The sequence below is a fragment of the Mustela lutreola genome, chromosome 4 (genome assembly GCF_030435805.1).
Source record: "Mustela lutreola isolate mMusLut2 chromosome 4, mMusLut2.pri, whole genome shotgun sequence".
NCBI classification, from domain to species: domain Eukaryota; kingdom Metazoa; phylum Chordata; class Mammalia; order Carnivora; family Mustelidae; genus Mustela; species Mustela lutreola.
The window spans coordinates 80,818,841-80,839,682 of record NC_081293.1 but is presented as its reverse complement, the minus strand read 5'-3'; the positions used below and the strand labels follow the sequence as shown (position 1 = coordinate 80,839,682).

General features: G+C 38.3%; 1 long non-coding RNA gene across 1 annotated transcript; it reads left to right on the top strand.

Moving 5' to 3' along the window:
• Nucleotides 1–1,399: 1,399 nt before the first annotated feature.
• LOC131830348 (uncharacterized) lies at nt 1,400–20,369 on the top strand. The gene is made up of 4 exons (XR_009353120.1): nt 1,400–1,458; nt 16,292–16,371; nt 17,991–18,057; nt 20,162–20,369. It is a non-coding gene; the product is annotated as an uncharacterized LOC131830348 (long non-coding RNA).
• The last annotated feature ends 473 nt before the right edge of the window (nt 20,370–20,842 follow it).

Below are 20,842 nucleotides of genomic sequence, written 5' to 3'. Positions count from 1 at the left end.
CAAAGGATACAGAGTGATTCCAAGAGGCACATGCACCTTTATAGCAGCAATGACCACAATAGCCAAACTATGGAAAAAGCTCAGATCTCCAATAACAGCTGAATGGATGAAGAAGATGTGATATATATATATATATATATATATATATATATATATATATGAATATTACTCAGCCATCAAAAAAGAATGAAATCTTACCATTTGTAACTATGCAGAGCAAACTATTTTGCTCAAACTATGTTGAGCAAAATAAGTCAAAGAAAAATACCATATGATTTCATTCATATGTGCAATTTAATAAACAAAAAAACATAGGGGAAGGAAGGGAAAAATAAACTAAGACAAAATCAGAGGGAGATAAACTATAAGAGACTCTTTATTTTTTTAAAGATTTTATTTATTTATTTGACAGACAGAGATCACAAGCAGGTGGAGAGGCAGGCAGAGAGAGAGAGGTGGAAGCAGGCTCCCTGCCGAGCAGAGAGCCCGATGCGGGACCTGATCCCAGGATCCAATCCCAGGACCCTGAGACCACAACCTGAGCTGAAGGCAGAGGCTTTAACCCACTGAGCCACCCAGCAGCCTCCCTATAAGAGACAATTAACCACAGGAAACAAACCGAGGGTTGCTAGAGGGGAGGTAGGTGAGGGGATGGGGTAACTGAGTGATGGGCATTAAGGAGGGTATGGGATATAATGAACTCTGTTATATGCAACTGGTGAATCACTAAGCTCTACCTCTGAAACTAATAATACACTCTATGTTAACTGATTGATTTTAAATTAAAAAAAATATAAAGAAACCTAATTTGTACCTATACTAAAAAAATTAATAAATCAAATAAAAATTATATACATTGTTAAAATTAGTTTCATGTGTTTCTTTTTACTTTTTTGTGACATGACTACTGGAAATTTTAAACACAAGTGCGGCTCTTATTCGTGGCTTGCTCTGTATTTCTATTAGATGGCATTTCCATAAAAGCTTCCATCTTCCCTTTTTGATTCTTCTGTTATCCTCCCTTCTGCCCAGCTTCTTATTCCATTTTCAAGTCTGGATAGTCCATCTTCTTTAGTTGCTGGCTCTTGGCTACAGTCTGGGTCTGGCTTTCCTGTAGTGGAGCTGCTGTTCCTTCTCTCAGTCAGCCATAGTCTCCCCTCACCAACAACTCTCTACTGCCAATTGTTGTTGCTGCCTCTGAACCCTCAGCTGGATTTCAGTTCTTCTAGTCAAACCACGTTACTTGTAGTAACCTTAATTTCCTAAGAGTTCTTCAGAGATACACATCAAGAGATCAAATTTGGAATGGGAAAGGGGAAGACCACAAAACTTCTCCCTCCGTTGCCTAGAAATATACCTTCTGTTGGAATACACCAACTCACAGAATTCCACCAATGGCCGACTGATAAAGCATCAGAAAGAGGTGATCCTTGCCGATGATGGCTTACCAACTGTCAGGTACGAAAAATAGAAGTGGAAGTGGAACAGTTGAGACCACAACCAGAAACAGCCAGAGCAAGGCAGATGGCTGTTAGGGGTCCAAAATAAGAGATTCAGGGCAGGGACTGGCTCTTTGGGAGGCAGAGGGGAACCGCAGGAAGATTCAAAGACAAGAAATTTACCTACAGACTATTGTAAAAGAGCAAGGCCATCAGATACAAACCTCATTAGTCAAAAATCCAACCGCCAGGGGGTAGCAGAAAAAACTGTTAAATGACCAGTGTTCACATTTCCGCTTTACCACCTTATGCTGTCAGTTGTGTCATTTACTTTTGCATCTGAGAATGTCAGACAATGATGCTTATCTTACCTGGGATTGTGTCAGTTATATTAAACACACAGGGAAGAGGGGAAAGTTGCAGAAAGAGAAGGTAATAGAAGAGGCAGTGATCTCTCCCCCAATTTCCTACATTGGGAAAAATGTGTAGCTATAAGGGGATGTGATACTTAAAATAAAAGCACAAAATCAGGTGTATACATTATAAAACAATTTGCAGTTTAGTTGCTTCAAAACAACATAAAAATGCATTTTTAAAAATCGTGAATGAACATTAGAACAAACAAAAACTGGTGATTCCCAATGGAACTTGGAGAATGCTGCCTTTGGAAGGCTCTCTCTTGACCATACCTACTTCTCCAAAAGTTTAGTCACAGGAATGAAATCATGAGTATGGAAATTTTCTGGAATCTTTTCTCAGGTTACACTAGTCTTCTTGCTTTTCTTCAATCATGGTAAACCTGTCTTGCTGTTCCCTGGCTAAAATGCTTTTCCCCCTGCTCACTTTCCCATTTCCTCTTCTGCTCATCAGCACCGCCCCTTCTGCTATGCCCACCAGGAGACCTTTGGAGGTTAAATGAAACATGCAGTCTTAGAAGAGAGCTGAAGCCACTGTGACACCAGTTTTTTGAGAAGGCTGTGTGACAGAAACCAATTTGAGTGGGCCAAGCCATAGTCTCAGGTATTTCTCTACATCAGTGGGCAATGTTACAGGAAGTCCCTTGTCACAGGCCACACCAGGGTAGGGAGAAGAGAACCACTAGGGTGGTGTGGGCGCTGACCAGGCATAAAAGCTTCCTGTCCCACAGGAGCCAATAACTCTGATAATAAATTAATGTGCGTATCTTACTGTGTCCCCGAAACCAATATGCTTGGCTGTAAGACTCATGGAGTCAGAAAAGCCCAAAGCATGTCACCCCCATCAGATACTGATGCAATCTACCAATACAGCATCATTTGTATCGTAAGTTTGCTTAATAACATAGTTGGTATTTTTTACCCTTACCCGATCACCAGAGAAACAGATCTAGAGCGCAGAACTAGATCCTTAGAAGAGATTCTCAGGAAGATTTGGTTAGCCATCTAAAACAGCAATGCATTCTGTCACTGTAGGTTTTCAACCCTCTTCCTCTATTTTTACATCTATTCATAACACATCATTATTTACTTACTTATGTGTTTGTTGTCTGCTGCCCTCAATATCAGCTCCATTAGAACAAAGTTCTATCTGATATGTTCTCTGCTGTACCCAGAGTCAAGAAAAATGTCTGGGATAAAGTAGGCATTTGTTAAATGAATGAATTTGTTAAATGCATCATTTGTTAAATGAATGACACCCAATAGCCAGGATTTTGTGCAAAGAGAAGGAATCCAGGCTATTACTGGAGTCTAACCAGCAAGCAATGAGCAGACATGCAAGTGGCAGGCAATCCCTTAGTAATCCATCAGCATACCCAGTGTCCCCCGCCCCCACCCCAGAGTCCTGGTCGCAAGAGCACACGGGCTCAAAGAAAATGATCGTATTTCTAAAATTATTGGGGTATCAGGGATTTTGTTACAGAGCAATAATAGTGACTAATAGTGACCTGGTCCCTAGGTCCTAAAGAGCTGAAAACAGTAACAACAAACGGAAAGAACTTAATGGAGCAAGCTAATTACTGGGGCATGAGAATCTTGCCATTGGAATGGGCTCCTCACCACGATGGCTCGCTCCATCAACAGTTGGGTAAACTCTACAAGTAGCCCCAGCACAAGAGATCAAATTACAATATCTTCCACCAGGATTTCCAAAAAAGTTCTGTGAGCCATCTAAATACTATTTAGAAAAGCATTCTTCCATGGTAATTCCCAGGTTAAACACTTTTGTTTATTAAAAGACTTCTGTGAGAATTTATATTGTAAATCCCAAAGGGAGAACACAAACCAAGCATTTCACGTAAGTTCTTAAACTGTAGAATCCTTCTTTCATAGAGCAGCTCACTATCCTTGGTAACAACTTTCATAAATTTATTTTATAACTATTTGGTGGAAAATCATATATTGCATATGCCATGACCAGAACTCCCTCAAACAAGGAAGCAGGAACTCAGCTGAGAGCAAAATTAACATACTCAAAACTTTTAAAAAGTTCTCTTTTTTTCCAGGTAATATGTACACAGTTAGCAATTTAAAAGTCTGTCCCTGAATACCTACCAGTACCCCTTGCCCCAGATCTATTCCAGTCTCCACAGAATGGGCCCTTTTATGTCTTCTAATTTTAAGAACAGTGAATGGCCACAAAACCACAGTGCTTATACAACCTGAATAATTTCAGACACTTAAACAGCTAGCTTAATACCTACCTTTGATAATAGGCAATCTAAAAAAATAGCAATTTTATGTTTAATCAGGTATCAAATGGAACATTCTTTTCCTGAAATGTACTAAAAACAAGGAGAAAAGAAAAACAAATCTGAAAATAAATTGGCCAGCCCAATTTGTGACCCAGACCCTGCATCATTTATTTGAAGTGAGCATCTGGGTATCTAGAGGCCACTCTCTTGTACATGTGGATGGTGTGTAAGGCAACTGCCCCTTCCTTTTTTCTTTCTCCTGGCCTCCGCCAAACACACCCAGGGAGAAAAGTAGGAATTTTGTTTGTCCCCTTCTGACACATGGGAAATCTGCAAAAATTTTCTTAGGCAGAATAAAGTGCTACCATGCAGAAAGTGAGCTGCATGCAAAGAAGTCTAAATCAGCCCAAAATTATATACTCTTATCATTGTGGCCCTCAGATGCTTCCAACAGCCAAATGAAGAGAAATAAAGAGCTTTTTTTTTTTTTTTAAATAAGAGAAATTACCATTAACTGCTTTCCACATAAGCTAAGCTAATAGCAAATCAAGAATCTCCCATTTTGCCTAAACATGTGAACAAAGGTTGTGTCCAGCATTAATATTCATCTATGAAATACTGACATGTTTACACTTCCTATAGTTCTTCACACTTCATGACAAGCAATTTATTATACATAAAAGATTTTTAAATGTGCACTTCTGGCAGAATAATCATAAATTTTTTACAAAGAATGACCAAGGAAACATCTTAATTCCAATTCCCATTGAAATATATTTCACTGCCTCGCTCCTGGCTACAGAACCTCAAAACATTCGAGCAATCTCCACTCCCATGTCTTACCCCTAGCAGCATAAAGGAAGTTGGCGGGCGGGGTTGGGGGGGGCTACTTAAAATCTTGATGTATCCTGCAGCTTTCTGGCAGTCTGCTAACATTTTAAGCACACCATGAATCATAAAACATTTTCAATCCTATCTGTCTCCAAGTTAAAAAAAAAAAAAAAAGATTCGTTGATTGTAAAAAGCAGAATCATTCTTAAAAAGAAATGGCCTGCTTCCCTGTTCATATATTATCTCATTCCCAAATTTGCAAAAAGGAAAGCCTTCTCTATCCCATGTGTCTTCAGTGCATGTGAGAACACAGCTATACATGCATAGTAATAACAGGAGAAACACAAAATGCCTATTATGGTATTTGATTGCTATTAAATCAGTGAGCATAAGAAGGTGTCTCTGCAGATGCAGAAGCAGGGTGAGAAGGCTGCCTTATAGATGAGTGGGGAAGAGGAGATTCACCTCCCTTCCCCCCTCCAAAAAGACAGTAACTCATGAACAAGCCAGACACCCAAAAGTCACATGCTCCAATGGGCGATTATGAAATGCAGGGTTTGGCTTACTGCTTCAGGGACATTCTGCCTTAAATGAAATGTTTCTTTAAACTTTATTAATTTGAAAAATATTTATTTTGAGAAGTGTGTCTACTGTAAAATATCAACATTTAATTTACACTGATTCTATCAGATGAAGCTGACATGACAACTGCTTATAATTTGTAATACTTTTTTTAAAAGAGAGAACTCAGAAGCAAAACTTTGATGTGAAAAATTGATCGTATTTTATAACTATATTGCACACACATGTATACAAGCATACCGTATTTCCCACTTGGCTATGACATCACATGGATATTTTGAGCCCTTCAAATTCATTGCTGTGATGGAAAGTTATGGACTGTGAGTTCCTGCAGGCCATGGTCTGGACCCCACCTCAGTCAATAGCTTTGTAAACAGTGTCTGCACTAAGTGTCAGTTTCTCTTTTGGAAAACAGAGTTCATAACTCCCTCCATAGGCTTTTATGAGAATTTTAAAAGATAAAATATGTAAAATATATCATGCCATTTGGCACATAGTAAATGCTCCGCTGATATCAATTCTCTTCCTCTAGAATAAAAGGAATATTAGATAAATACAATTTTTAGAAGGGGAAAGGCTCCAAACACTTAAATCAAGAATAGTCATTGTCTTATAAATAAACAGATTGAGTCCAAAAATTGCCTCAGATGGAGTACCAAGGAACGGGCTGGGCAACTCAGGCTGCTGGAGGAGACCACCAGTTTGCCAATCTGCCACTCCTCCAACTAACAGTAATGAATAATTTTTTTTTGCATATACCACTTCTTTTCCTTCTGTTACAAACCACTTTCTTAGGATCAAGTTTGGTTTCCTAAAACAGAAAAACTCCAACTAAAGATGGCCTAAATAAGATAATAGTTTATTCCCCATTTCCACTTAAAAAAAAAAAAAAAAAAAAAAGTCCTGCATTAGGCATGCGGGCTGGTGGGGCAGCTCCAGGAGGTGACCAGAGACTGCATACCAACCCTCCTTTCTGCTCCACCATCCCCGCACCTGTCTGCTGTCTACCGTCTGCAGGAGCCAGAGCACGCTGCGGTCCAGGACAGTGGGTGGTGCTCCTGCTGTCACATGGCTCTTCTAAGCCAATGGGAGGAAGTAATAAACAGTGAGCCTGCTCCTTCCTGGACATCCGCACATACTTCTGCTTACATTTCACCAGACAGAACTCAGGTATGTGCCACAGCGAACTGCGAGAAGGCTGACAACTTTATCTTAGCTCTCCTCAGGGGAAAAACAGCCTTCTGTTCCTGGGTCCTAGGCAGCAAGGGGATAATGGATGTTGGGGTGCGCAAGTTAGCAACCGCCACCATACCAAACTTGTCCAGACTCATCCTGGCATTCCCCTCTGCCACTCTCTCTAATCTATCATGCACACAAGTTAATCATCCTAAAAAGCTCTTCCACTTACAGAGTTCAAGATGAGACCAGACATTTCAAATCCACATCCCCTAACTTCCCAAATTTACTTCATTCCTGAGAATATTTAAGAACCACCCCTGCCAAACCATCCAAAAGCTCAGTGCCTTAAGGACTTAAATCGCCCTCTCCCAAGATGCCCTCTCCAGAATTTTCACCTTCACCTTTATTAAAACAGGGCTCCAGCCAAATCCGTCACTCAACATCCACTGAATGCAGCTAGGGTTCTTCTACCTCTGAAATCTTTCATTGTTTACACCACGGACCTAGAATTTATTCTCGTTCTTGCTCTCATCTCAGGCCACACCCCCTCTGCTCCTCTAGTCAAAATATTTACATCCTTTAAAAGCAAAATAAAGTCCCATCTTCTTGTTGAGGCACAGCTTAGAATTCATCAACTAGATATAATTTATCTGAATTGTAAAGCCTTCATGTCTCTTCTATTTATTTAATGCTTATGATTAATCTACTCCATTCTCACCTCTCCAAGGCACAGAGCCTTTCTATTCCTTAGGGTTATCATGAAATTAAAATGGTATATTTACCTGTTCCCATATGCTACAGCTTCTAGTCTACACATAGTAAATATGCAACAAACACCTCTTGCCTGAGTTATCTCTACCAGAGTTTCACTTTGTATGACTTTAAACTTTATTTAAGATGCTATTCTGTTTTCCCCCAAATACTATAAGGCACAAAAAGCTGCTGTTACCCTTTCCTGGGTGATACAGGGTAGCCAAGCCTGTAATATTTTAACTTCTGTCCCCATACTATTTCAGGATTTCTCCTGCCAAAGCAGAAAATAAGGTCTCACATGAAGCATATAATTTTCATAGCTGGAAATCATCAAGGTGCTTTCCTGAAACTTCTATAGCCTAAATATCACTTTTGCAGTACTTTATCCAGAAGTGACTCTTGGGGCAAGAAGAACAGAGATTATATTTGATGCCAGAAGCTATATAAACTACTATGGAAGAGTGATTTTAACCTGATGCTTTTAGAAACACCAACTAGATAAATCAAAGCAAAGGGAACTAGAGAGAAGTTTACTTTGGATGGATCTATGGTTAAACATTCGCTCGGAATGAGGAATTTGTGCTTCTGCAGTCACTTAGAGGGTTCAAGATTAGAACAGGCAAGTCTGAGCCCTGTTTCCTAATTCCCTAAACCCACTTCACTCAGCTCCCGAGAAACAACATCCAAAGTGGATCCACCAGCACTTATTGTACGAGCACAGATTATTTGTTTTGATCCCAATTCCTTGGGAACCATCACATTCCCTTATCTTAAATTACCTGCCTAGAAACAATGGAGTTTGGTACATTTTTTCCCGAGCAAGTGAAGAAAAAGTTACCATGTCTTTCAGAGGTAGTCTTGGATTTTCAAGAAGTCCAATACTATATTTTTCAACTTACATTTAATAACTCTGAAAATATTTTACTCTCCTGATTCAAAAATTATATGAAACTAATTTTCTAAAATATTGGATCCTTCATGACCTCCTATAAAGTAAATGCTGCAGCGGGGAGCCTGCTTCCCCCTCTCTCTCTGCCTGCCTTCTGCCTACTTGTGATCTCTCTCTGTCTATCAAATAAATAAATAAAAATCTTTAAAGTAAATGCTGAAACATTTTAGTGAACTGGCTTTAAAAATCTCAATAGAATGAGGCACAATCATAATCCCACCCTACTCTGTGATCCCAGAGAAACAGAATTTTCTGTCAGCTGAAGCAGGGACATGGACTAAATTCTAATGATGTGTTGAGAATAAATACTAATGTTTGTGATAAATTCTAGTATCTATCAACTATTTTGTAGAGGTCTGATGTGGATAATACTATCATCCCCAATCTGGGTGAAGAAACCAAGGAACACAGGGTTAAATGATTTGCTTGCAATTATGTAAGTAGTAGGTGGTACAGCTGGGATTGTGTGTGGCTACCTGGCCTCAGACTTTGTGATCCTCATCATGCTGCTCTTTTATAATGATTTAAGAAAGTGATTCTCCAGATGTCAACAAAAAATATAGTTCACCATCAGGGATCAGGTACAACTTAAGATACTCATCCTGTTTCACCTACAGGAAGATAAAAGAAAGAAAAAGTGTAGGGAAAATGCAGTAGGCATTTGAAGATCAGTAATAATATTTTTCCAGCTTTAACAAACACATGCCAACAGTGTAATAGGTTTATTACAGAACACTTTATAAATTGGAAATCCCTAGAAACCAATACTTCTGGTCCCACCAGTGTAACAGTAGGTCTAGAAACTTGTATCAACATACATATAAGTTAATCAGGCTGCAGTCTATTTGGTGGGATTCTGAGGATTTTCAGAAAGTTGTCACCTATGTTTTACTTATATTCCTTAACAATGCTGATAACTTGCCAATTAAAAAAAAAAAAAAAAAACACTCTTATTCCTGTATTTAGTGTACAAAATAGATGTCATGAAAATAGATGTCATAAAGTGGTGGTATTCTGGGGTGTCTGGGTGGCTCAGACGGTTAAGCATCTTGCCTTCAGCCCAGGTCATGATCCCAGATTCCTGGGATCAAGGCCCACATGTGGCTCCCTGCTTTGCAGAGAGCCTGCTTCTCCCTCTCCCTCTGCCTGCCACTCTCTCTCCTTGTGCTCTCTCTCTCCCTGTCAAATAAATAAATAAAACCTTAAAAAAAACAGCGGTCTTCTGAGCAATATTATTTCATTGCAAGCCAACACAAAATTTTAAAATAAAACACATAATATTTTTTAAAACTATTGAATGCTTGTAAAGATACTTAAGTCAATGTGAAATCACATAGAATTATAAATATATAATGAAAAGGTACAAATTTGGATAATAGGATACAAATAATAAATATAATTTTTTAAAGATTTTATTTATTTGAGAGAGAAGAGTTAGAGAGCACAAGCAGGGGGAGGGGCAGAGGGAGAAGAAGCGGGCTCCCCATCGAGAAGGGAGCCTTATTTGGGGCTTGAACCCAGGACTCCAGATCCTGACTGGAGCCAATGCAGACACTTAACTGACTGAGCCACCCAAGTGCCCCAAATAAACTTAATTTTTCAAGTGGGTTTATCATTGAATTTTCATATTAAAGAATACCAGTTGATAACTCCCTACCTGTGGTTACTCTAGTTGTAAGAAAACCCTCTTTACTCTTTCAAAGAACAAAGATTTAGCATTAAGCTAGCTTCTTTTATTAATATAAAAATATCACCCAGTAAGTGTTGATCTTAACAAGAGACTAGACATCAACACTATTATCTTTCAAACAGTCCATCTTTGGTAAGGTCCACATGGATTCCAAAAACATTATACAAGTCTCAGTTGGTTGAGCCACTGGAGATGGCTGATAAAAGAAGCTGTTATAACAGCTTGCATTCTCTAGGTAATCTGAGAAATGTCACAGAAAATAACAGAGAACTTTGAAATGATGTAGCAAACTGATGACTGCTATCAGATAACAGCACATTTTTTAAATCAATTTCAAAGGATTTGCAGAGTGCTCCCACAGCTCTAATCATTCTAAATAATAGATCTAATCAATTATTACACAAAATTAAAGCTTCTTGAAAAGTTCTAAGTATTTTCTACTTGAAAAATCTTAGAATTTCATTTATAAGGAAAAGCTGAAGAGGTCTTTCTCAGAAAAAAACCATAATTTTGTTACTTATAATATCTAATGTTAACATCTGAATAACTGATATGAACTTCAGAACTTTCAGGGTCAGATCAGAGCTCTGAAATCAGATTTGGTTAAAATTTTGACTTTTTCAATCTGTGACTGAGACCTACGGCATTACTTACTTCATCTATGTTTAATTTTTGTCAGAAGTGCTACATATTTCACAAGGTTATCCCAAGTTTGAAATAAAATGTGCAGCGGGGTTTAGCATAGTGAGTGATACATGGTCAAGATCTCAATTTTGATGGACTTTTAAAAAATTCAATATAAAGGTATCCCTTACTGTCCCTCTTTCCCAATGGAAAGAAGGTGGCCACAGTGAATACAGGAACATCAATTCATTCAGTGCAATGTTAAAGCCATTTCTGGTAATATTATAAGAGCTCAGTAAATATTTGTTGATTGGAGAACTGATACTTCATTATTATTTAAAATGGAATATCCTACTATAAAGTTCATGATTTTCATATTCTAAAATGTCTTTCCTTCTATTATAAAATGTAAGAGGGGCTCTCACTATTGATCCCATGAACATTAAAAGGATAATAGGGAAATATTACAAATAACCTCTGCCCCCCAAGTTTGATAACTTGGATGAAATGGATCAATTCCTTGAAAGATTCAATCTGTCAAAACTCATACAAGAATAAAGAGGTAATGTGAAATTGACCTATATCTATTAAAGAAATTGGAACACTAATTAATCATCTTCTAAAATAGAAAGGATCAGGGCCAGACGGTTTCCTTGGTGAATTCTACCAAATATTTTAGGAAGAAACAATAACAATTCTCTACAATCTCTTCCAGAAAATAAAAGCAGAATGAATATTTTATTCATTCTATGAGGCCAACATTATCTAATACTAAAAGTAGATAAAGACATTACAAGAAAGGAAAATGACAGACCAATATGTCTTCTGAACATAGATCCAAAACTCCTCAACAAAATACTAGCAAATCAAATCCAACAATGTATACAGAGAATTATATACTATGATCAAATGGTAACAATTAATCTATCACATCAACAAGCTAAAGAAGAAAATTTACATTATCATATGAATAGAAGCAGGAAAAGCATTTGACAAAATCTAACACCAATATATGATAGGGAAAAAAAAAAAAACTCTCACAGAAAACTTGGAATAGAGGTGAACTTCCTCAACTTGATAAAGCATATCTACAGAAAAACTTATAGCTAATATCATATTTAATAGAGAGAAACTGTTTTGTTTTTCCACTAAGATCAGGAAAAAGGCAATGATTTCCCTTCTCATCCCTTGTATTCAACATTGCACCACAAGTCTTAGTTAATGTAGTAAGAGTAGAAATAAAAGGTATACAGATTGGGAAGGAAGAAATAGAACTGTCTCTATTCTCAGATGATATGATTGTCTACATAGAAGATCCCAAAGAATCAACAACAAAACAAAGAATTGGAGTAAGTGATCATATCAAGGTGGCAGGATACAACACTAATATACAAAAAGTCAATCACTTTTTGTATACCAGCAATGAACAATTGGAATTTGAAATTAAAAATAAATATGCTATTTATATTAGCACCAAAATTGAAATATTTTAAGCATAAATCTAGCAAAATAGGCACAAGATCTATATGAAGATCAGATAACTCAAATAGGGTAGAGACAATAAAGTTCTTCAAGACATTTGAAGAGCTTTATTGAACTTATAGGCAATGTCACACTTTTTATTTTCCTCACAATCCACTTTTTAGTACTCAATTCATGCAGAAATCCCTGTTTTTAAGGACAACACTATCCCACAATAATGACATTTTTAAAAATAGATGTATGTACATCAATAGCTACAGATTTCAAATAGAAGATTCCTCTTAGGTGATATCATTGTTTTCCCTCGTCCATCAATTTTCCACTTATGCAGCCACAATTTCCAAGCTACATCTTTGAAATAAACTAATTGACAATTCTAAACTTAGTTTTCTTTATTAAATGGAGATAGTTATAACATCTTCATTGACTTACTGACACTGAAATAAGATAATCAATCTGTATCTCTCAGTTTAGTGCCTTGCACGTAGTACAAACTAGCTGTTCTTGACTTGCTTTTCTATCTAATCTTCAAAGTAGAAAGGGAAAGGGAAAAGGAAACAAATTGGCATTCCATTTGTCCCAGATGCATGGAAATCTCTGGCAGGGTTACCTTTCCGCAGCTTGACTAACATATATTCATGTAATCTGAAGGACATCAGCTAAAAAAAAAAGGCTAGAAAAATGAAATACTGAAGATGAAAGTAAATAGATGTTAGCAGATATAAAGATGGATCTTGTCAAAACTACACCTAATTGATTTTTGCCAGGGCAATTGGATAAGGAAAAAGAAATAAAAGGCATCCAAATTGGAAAGGAAGAAGTAAAACTATATTTACAGATGGCGTAATCTTAAATATTGATAATTCTAAGAAATGTGTTTTGAAAACTACCAGAGAAAATAAGCAAGTTCAACAAGATTATAGACTATAAGATCAATTTACAAAAATAAGTTGAATTTATATAGAATAGCATTGAAAGATCCAAAATACTAAATCAAGAAAAATAATTCCATTTACAAAAATATTCAAAAGAATATAATATTTAAGAATAAATTTCATGGTCTGAGAGATTCAACATTGTAAAGATAGTAATATTTTCCAAATTGATCTATAGATTCAATACAATCTCTGTCAAAGTTTAAGCTTGTTTTTTCACATAAATTGACAAGCTAGTCCTAAAATTCATGCAGAAATGCAAGGGACTCAAGTAGCCAAAACAAACTTGAAAAAGAACAAAGTATGAGAACTCACATTTATTAGTCTGAAACCGTACTACAAAGATCATAATCAAGACCATATGGTACTGGCATAGGGTAGAGATAGAGATCTATGAAAAAGAATAGACCAAAATAAAAGTTCACATATGATCAACTAACTTTTGACAACAGTACCAAGATAATTCTTTTCAACAAAAGGTACTGGGACAACTGGATATTCACATACAAAAGAATGAAGTTGGCCTCCTACCTCATTATATACAAAAATTAACTCAACGTTATGTAGACCTAAATCTAAGAGCTAGAACTATAAACTACTTAGAAAAAAACAGAGGCATAACTCTGTGACTGTGGATTAGGCAATGATTTTCTAGATAGGACATCAAAAGCACAAGTGACAAAAGAAAGAAAGAGAGAGGATAAGGGAAGGAGGCATGAGGGAGAGAGAGAGGAAAGGGGGCAAGGAAGGAGGAAAAGAGGGAGGAAGGAAGGCCAGAAGGAAGGGGGGGGAGGGAAGGGAAGGGAAAGAAAAAAAGATAAATCTGACATCATCAATACTGAAAACCTGTTTTGCTTCAAATGACAGCACCAACAAAACTGAAAAGAATTCACGAAGTGGGACAAAACATTTTCAAATCACATGTCACTTCAGGGACTTATATCCACAATACATTTTAAAAATATCTTACTACCTCACCATAAAAAGACAAATGACACAATTTTAAAATGGGCAAAAGGCTTGTACAGACATTTCTCCAAGACATGGAAATGATCAATAAGTCCATGAAAAGACATTCAACATCTTTAGCCATAAGGGAAATGTAAATCAGCACCATAATGAGATACCCCTGCATACCCACGAGGATGGATATAATAAAAAAAAAAATAGACAATTACCAATGCTGGTGAGATGTGAAGATATTGGAACCATCATGCATTGCTGCTGGGGGTGAAAAATGGGATGGCCACCTTAGGAAGTAATGAGTCGCTTACTCAAAATGGAATTTTCATATGATCCATCGATTCCAGTCTGTAGTGGCTACTTTTAAGCAAGTGATTGGAGATCTCATCTTTGAGGATAGACCTCAAATCAAAGGAATGTTATGAATTCTGACATTAAAATGTCAAAGGTCACTTTTTACACATGCGCAAATCATACTCAGCAAAGTCCTTGTAAATACACAGACCAAACTCTCATGAAGCTTTATCAATATCAGCACTAGTGTTCGTTTTAGTTGTTGCTGGTGTTCATTTGCCTCTTCAGTTCATCCAAATATTTGATGTCCTCTTACATAATCAATGTCTATTCTGACCCATGTTATAAGACTTGGACCTGCATTTTGTCATTTTAAACAATCATAGGTTTTTAGTTGTGCTATCGTTCTCTTGCCCAGCACAAAGCTCTCCTTTATTGCAATTGAGTCCCTGGACAGGAAAACAATTTTAGTGTAGACACTGAGGGAGGTCTTTGCAGGTTTTTTTTTGTTTGTTTGTTTGTTTGAGGGAGGTCTTTGTATTCTGACCTAAACTACAGAGCGGCTCAGCCCTTCTAGTCCAGCTTCTAACATACTCGCTGTTCCCTGGATAGTCAGGGCACTCTCCATTCTGGAAAGTTCCTCTGCCTGTTATTCCTTCTCATTCCCTTCTTTTCTCTTTCTTTCTCTTTCTGTCTCACTCCCTCTCCCTCTCTCTTTCTTTCTCCCTCCTTTCCTCCCTGTCTTTTGTTCCATCTTCCTCCACTAATCAAAGTCCTACTATAGCTAACTTAAAAAACAACAGCAACACCACTAACAGAACTTTCTTCATTCCCTCCATCGTAATGTATGGGTATTTTCTCTGTGTTCCAATTGCATAAAATGCGTAAAAAGAGTAAATCTAACATACTGAGGGTTTACCATGTGGCAGGCTCTGATGCTAAACACGACAGAGCATTGGGGAAAGTCACATGTCTAATGACCCATGAAGTGGACCCAGGCACTCAGAGATGCCTCTTCTCCTCCCCTGTCCTTGAAATGTGGGTATCTCCTGGCTTTCCCACTCACAGAGGCTGATCCAAGGACACAGCCTTGAGAAAGTGATGTGGTGTTGATAAAACCGACACGTTATTCATGACTAAACCTAGTCAAGGCCTCTTTACAAACTTTTAAGATTTGGCAGATGGGTATAGGAATCCATTTGTCTTGCTGCCATCCAAGACAAGCCTTATATGTAAGTTCACTTGCTTATTAAAACTGCCACCTGGACCACCTGCCTCTTTCTTTGGTCTCTGCCTGCCCTTCTTGTATAGATGGTAGATTCAGATTTCACTCTGGCAGTTCCAGAGGGCCACAAACCAACACAGAGATCACCTCATTTACTCTTACCAATATCCCACATAATGATGGTTTTATTAATCCCAATTTTACAAGTGAAAAAAACAGGTATGGAAATTTTAGGAAGATACCTGGTCATAAGAGGTAGAGCTGGGATTCAAACCCAGGGAGACTGACTCAAACTAGCCCCAGGCTGTTGATCCCACTGGCCAGAATCTTACCTGTATTCAGGTTACTAGTTTCTGGATGGCCTGTTCTCATTCGACTGTGAATCTGGGGATGAGGGGTGGGAACAGGGGTGGAAACCATCCTCTTATTTCTACTTCTACCGTGCCAAGCCATGCACAATGCCTGGGACATAATGGTGCTCAATTCACATTTATAGAATTAAATTATAATAGTGTTCCCCTGGGAAATTACAATCAACTCAAGATAATGCTTCATAATATTTGTCCAGAAATGCCTTGTAGCAAAAAGACCAGATTTCAATGATGCGTTATTCACCCACTCCTTATTACCTAGAATCATCTGCCTTATCAATACCACCCACTCTTGTTCCTTAGTACTCAGAAAGAAGCAATAACTCTGTCCAAGATGAAGAGAGATGATGATTACAATAACTAGAATCATCATCATTATACAGGTCTGTATTCTAAGTATTTTATACATGCATCATTTCATATATACAACAAACCTATGAAGTATGTACTATTATCTCAATTTGAAAGATAAGAAAACTGAGACTCAGGTTAAATAACCTGTCAGAGGTCCCAGACAATCAGTGCCAGTTGTCTCTCTGCAGAACGCAGACACATGAACACCCTCCCCGCTACCACATCACTCACTGATCGCGCACTGGAACAGGGTTTGGTGCATGCATCAGGCCAGAGAGTGAGTGGCTCCCAACCAATGTCTCTTCTGCTCCCCAAAATGTTCTCTGGGTCTGAAAAGTCCCACAACATTCTTCAGCCCCAGGCAACACCATTTTATACAAACAACTATCATGTATTTGTAAACACGAGCTAATATTTTGTTTCCTTAGTGGTTTCTCTCTTCTTTTTCTGTTGCTAGCCTCGACATCCCCACGAAACTGCTAGCAGGATAATTCCATTTTGAAGAACCAACTTAAAATCCTTTTTTTGGGGGGGGGGGTATCCTAACCCAGAATACAGTCTTTCTGCTTTTCTCACATAAGCTAATGGGATTCCAGCAGTCTGCATTTTAGGCTAAAATATGCACTCTATAACCGAAGTAGTAGTTCATTGTGTAGTGCCGTGCTATGTTGTCTTGTCTCAGCTTATCTTGTGTTACTGCCACAGTAAAAATAGATTTAATGGTGGTGAAAAACATCTTCTGGGTCATTTCAAAGTAATCATTGGAAATTCCCTTTCCAACAACAGAGTGCTGCAAGGTGCTTATGTCAGAGAAAACACAATCCCTTAGTGTCAGTTCCGGGCATATGAAGTGCTTCATTTCTTTTTTTTTTCTTTATTGTTTTAATCCCCATTTTCTTCCTTGTTGGCATAGTCAGAATGGCATGGACTCATCCTATGTTAACAGTATCAGTTGCAATGTTCCCCAAAAACCTGGAAAAATAAGAAGTCTCTCTGTAACTCTTGCTTTCTGGAGCCTTCCCTCAGACTTTGAAAGAACAGATTCCACTGATACAAACAGAAAGCCCTTTTGCAAAGAAAAACATCTTATGGATGTTTGTACAAAATAATCTCAAGAATGAGTTCTTAGAGGGGAGATATCTGAAAGTATTAAATTTGTGACATAAATCCTTTGACCTTTCCATTAGGTTGTTTAATAATTAGTTTGGCATTTTTGCTGCTTAATTAAATGGGGGGAAAATCTGCCCATTCTAAAGGCTTGTCTAATCAATTTTAACTAATGTTTATGTAAATTTGCAAATCTTACTTGAGCAATTAATATTATAATAAGGATGAGTCTTAAATTAAAGCCTGTTTATCAGGGAAAAATGAGCCCGCGAGAGTGGCATGTTCATTGTTGCCCGTTTCTGTTTCCATTAGGATTCTGCAAATGGGTATCATTTATATATTTGGCCTAGTTTTCATTTCCCTGGTAACAAAGCTCCTAAGGACCACAAGGAGGGCTCTCTCAGGCCTCTGAAAATATGCCTTTGATAAAGAAACAAAGCAACAAGAAATAACTGACCACAGAAATCATATTCATTATTTATATTCTGTCCCTTTGAACTCTCAGTGCTCTACTTCATTTTCTCTTCCAAATATTTTACAGACGCATTTCTGACTAAAAGCCAATGAAACTAAATAAGCAGACAAGTAAGGAATGAGACAGAAGCATGGTAAGCAGAAAGAGTTGTTACTCCATTTATTTTTGAACTGTAGATTTGGGTAAGGGATGTTGGCATCAAGGGCTAAGCAAAGGCGAGGTGGTGAAGCAGGTGCTTGGACCCACCTCTCTTAATGTTCACAGCCAGGTCTTCACACCCCCGTCTTCCTACCTTCAAGGTCCAGGACAACTTTCCTGCATGCCTGCCTGAATGAGTGCCCACTGGGCCTTATGCCAACTGATAGAACCCTGTAGAGGCTAACTGAGCAAAGGTATTTGGGCTGACGCTTTAACAAGTTGACATTGACATCAACATCTGGAAGTTAACATTTAACCCTTAAACCCAAAGGAATCAATCATGTGATGTCAAAGATGGAATTTTCCCCAATGAATTAATAAGAATTCTATTTTTTCAGAGCCATCTTTACCTGTCATCACATTTGCTTTTGCAGAATGAAAAAACCCTGTGAGGTACTGAAAAGCAAATAATAATGGCAGTGGTTGTATTATCTTTTTAAGGGAGGAGGATACTGAGGATTTCTTGGGGGACAGGCAATGGCTTTCTCAAGGTCATGGGAAAAATGTATTGGCTATTAAGGCGCAAGACAGGTACATCAACTCAGAGCAGTTCCCTTTCCACCTCCAACAAGCGAGGCTACCCTATGTACTCAGTGCTCTCACTGTATCTCTGGTGGCCTATGCTATAGACACTGCCCATAACTATCATGGTCTGAACAGCGGAGTACAGCCAGCTCATGAACAGGTCTGCTCCCTTGATCTGGGATAGAGGCATCCCCTCCTCCTCAGCCTCCCCTCCCCTACACCACATTCACACACCTTACAAAGGCCCAGCTCAGAAGGAAGAACAATTTCTCTGATCTTTTTTTTTTTTTAAGATTTTATTTATTTATTTGACAGAGATCACAGGTAGGCAGAGAGGCAGGCAGAAAGAGAGAGGAGGAAGCAGACTCCCCGCTGAGCAGAGAGCCCGATGCGGGACTCGATCCCAGGACCCTGAGATCATGACCTGAGCCGAAGGCAGCGGCTTAACCCACTGAGCCACCCAGGCACCCCCAATTTCTCTGATCTTTAATTGAAATTCATCACATCCCTTACTCTGTATGTTTTTCATTGAATTTCTTGAGATGGATTCTTAAGGTTTTAAAATATTGTAAACTTCTGTGTTTAATTCATATTATTCTTTAATGTCATAGTAGGAAGAGCAGTATAGAAAATAAAGCTGTTACTTATACTCTCTCCCAACCAGGGGTGCAAATGGTAGGGCAAGGAGCAAAGGTCTGGTGGGCTCTCAACTTAAGCCCTCATGATCCCCACAGATAAGGGTTAATGAAACAAAAACTTGTAACCAAAGAGCCCCAAATCTTCACAGAAACAGATCTGATGGTGACAAACAACTGATAATACATTTAGAGCCCCCCTAGAACCCATAGTCAACAAAATTATTAAATAGAGGACAGAGAGTGACCATATATGAAACATTAAATAATAAAGTAATTAAAATAAAATAAAAGTGGAGGAAAGACCGAGAATGACGAAGCTATAAAAAAATGAATAGGTGGATATAAAAAAAGAACTAAATATAACTATTAGAAGCAAAATATATTTTTTGAAATTAAATCACAGGTGGAGGAATTAAAAAGTACATTATGCCACAGTCAAGGAAAAAATTGGGAATTAGTGGGAAGACATGGGAAATAATTATTTAAAAATTGAAGCTCAGAGAGACTGAAGATAAAAATATGAAAGAGGGATTTAAAAAATATAGAAAAGTAGCATGAGAGAACTGTTATAAAGAATTTGGCTGCCATTTGTCCCCCAGATCCTGGGAGGAAGTCTCTGAATCTTTAGAAGTAACCCAATGAAGGGGATGTCTTTGTTTTTAGGGTATGCCCCGATAACTCACACTATCATGGAGGCTGGTGGTGGGCTGGATAGTTCGTGTTAATGTAAGAGTCAGAAGGGGGGTGGCCCCAGCAGAAAGACCCACCATGTTAGGGCAGTGAGGGTTCTGAGCCATGTGATATCAGCCCGATATCCAGAGGGGAGGGAGGCTGGAGACTGTGTTCTATTACATTGTCACTGATTCAATCCATCAGGCTTCAATGATGAAACTGGAGTAACAGTTCCGCAAGCAAAGCTCCAGTGAGCTTCCCTGGTTAATGATACTCTGTGCATATTCTTACCTAACAATGTGCCGGGAAGGTGATACATCCTGACTTCACAAAAAAAGGACACAGAAGTTCCACATTTGGGATCCCCTCAGACCTCATCCTGGCTGGTGTTGATTTGTATCCTTTCTTCCATAATAAAACTGTAGTCATTAAACATAGCTTTTTCCTGAGTTCTAGAAGTCATTCTAGTGAATTATGGAATCTGAGAAGGTAGTGGGAACCCCTGAACTTGTAGCCAGTTGGTTAGAAGTACAGGAGTCCTGGGGACCCCTGAGCTTGTGGCTGGTGTCTGAAGCAAGGACTGACTGTGACCTTCACTCGTGATGTTTGGCCTATCTCTGGCTTATTGGTCCCAGAAGTCATTGCAATAACATACTTTTAAGCATAGTCCCAGAAAGGGGGTGGGGGAACACATGGAAATTGCAACAGTCCTTTTGTTTAGAAGGAGCCTATCTGGGTGTTAGGAACCACAGATCACAATGCACAGACTCAAGATCAAGGTCTGTCACCGTGGGTGGAAAGACTGGCAGTACTGATACTCAATAAATTAATGAGCCACAGAAATCCAACTCCAAGTTCAGTCAGGCCTCTGGAAGGCCTGCAATG